The 1,651-nt window shown below is 33.3% G+C and overlaps 1 protein-coding gene across 2 annotated transcripts in view; it reads left to right on the forward strand.

Moving 5' to 3' along the window:
* Nucleotides 1-3: 3 nt before the first annotated feature.
* The window catches only part of LOC106882832 (WD repeat-containing protein 25), a 7,684-nt gene continuing 6,036 nt past the window's right edge, over nt 4-1,651 (forward strand). Inside the window, exon 1 of one of the 2 annotated variants that reach the window (XM_052976738.1) lies at nt 4-79. The gene's annotated coding sequence lies outside the window, so the exon portion shown is untranslated. Of the gene's footprint in view, nt 947-1,651 lie in introns of both variants that reach the window. The other variant, XM_014933618.2, reaches the window with a different exon arrangement.

The following is a 1,651-nucleotide window of genomic DNA, read 5'->3' on the forward strand; positions in this document are numbered from 1 at the left end:
AGAGGGGAACGCTTCTCAAAAATAACCTGCAGTTGTTTCCTTCAAAATTCCTACATGCACGATATGTACATACATCAAGGTATATTTGTAGAAAATTTCACGAAAAAATATTAATTTTCCTGGAAGTTAAGAGGAATTTAAGTGGACTCCGTTGGAATTTCCGACAATTGTCCCCCACCCCCATTCCAAAAAACTTTCACCGGAAAATTTCATTAAAAAAAATTCATTTTTCTGAAAGTTATGACCTCTCAAAGTCTGGGGGGGGGGGGGTAAAACCCTGTAGTTATGCCTGTCCCCTCTATGTTTAGCCCCTTGTGGGCAATAAAGAAATAAAAAGTATTATGGACCCTCGGACAAATTGGGTTCTATAGTATTTATTAACAGCAAGTCAGAATTGACCCCGTGACCCGAGAGATCCCCGGGCAACTGCCCAGCGTACCCATGCCCTAGGACGGCGGTGATGCAATACGTCTTTCTTTTTTAAATATGTTAAGTTGTTCTTGTATTGTAGTTTGACTGCTATTTCTAACAGGCCTATTGATCTGTTTGAGGCTCTGTCAAGGGAGATAACTTGTGTATACTTGTTAATTAATCGGAATTGAAAGGAAAATGTCAAGAAATAACCCTTCGTTGATGATTTATTATTTTATATTCTCATACAGTTTATTTTCTTCAGTATTCTAACAATAAGAGAGAGAAGAAGAAGAAGAAAAACCCACTACGACTCATTACATTTTGCGTTCGTTTTCCAATTCTCAGTCGAAGTTATTTTAATTGGTTTTAATTAACTGACAAAACTTTTAGAAATGGTTTTATAAATGATGCGTCGTCAGTTTCACTTCTTCAAATTCTCAGTTTCTGTTTCTCTGCAACAAATCGATATATTCCAGTGCTTCTTCTTTCCTAACCCAAACGATATCAACAGCTACTGTAAAAGACTGATCAGGTAATGTCTCAAGACTTCTTTAATATTACATCTACTCATAATTCCTTGATTAGCAGAATTTTGGAACTGTTGGCCTTTAAATTCTGCGACACTTCATAGAAAAGAAAAACGGTGGTTCTCTCACTCCCTTTTCATCATTATTATTCTTGGTGATTCGTACAACAGAAATTATGATTCTGGAAATAATTTCCCTCCAAAATTTCAACTTTTACGTTTTTTCCCTCCACATTCGTTTCTTCTTTTCGTCCCACCGACTTTCTTTCTTCAAAACTTTCAGTAGAATTGTCGTCTTTTTATGAAATTTTATATAAATACTTCTTAGATGGTGTAGATTACGATTAAAACGGAATTTAATATGAAAAAATATATTTATAATTCGGTGGATGTGTACACATATATAGCGTCGCATGTCTTCGATATTTCAAGTTTCATTTTGCATATATATTAATATGGGTGGCTAATCAGCCTTCAGGTTGTGTGTGTATGTATATATATATATATATTTAGTCCCTCGAAGCGTGAGGCATTAATACACAGTTAATGCCCTTTATATATATAAGTATTTATATTAATGATGAAATGATAAATTTTTTTTCATTACGAAAATTTTTAGTTATTTTTTCATTTTGAGGTTTTTTCACGCTGACTACTTGATAAATTCTTATAAAGAATTTATCCTATATTATATTATATTATATATATATT

This window comes from Octopus bimaculoides, chromosome 25 (genome assembly GCF_001194135.2).
Source record: "Octopus bimaculoides isolate UCB-OBI-ISO-001 chromosome 25, ASM119413v2, whole genome shotgun sequence".
NCBI classification, from domain to species: Eukaryota; Metazoa; Mollusca; class Cephalopoda; order Octopoda; family Octopodidae; genus Octopus; species Octopus bimaculoides.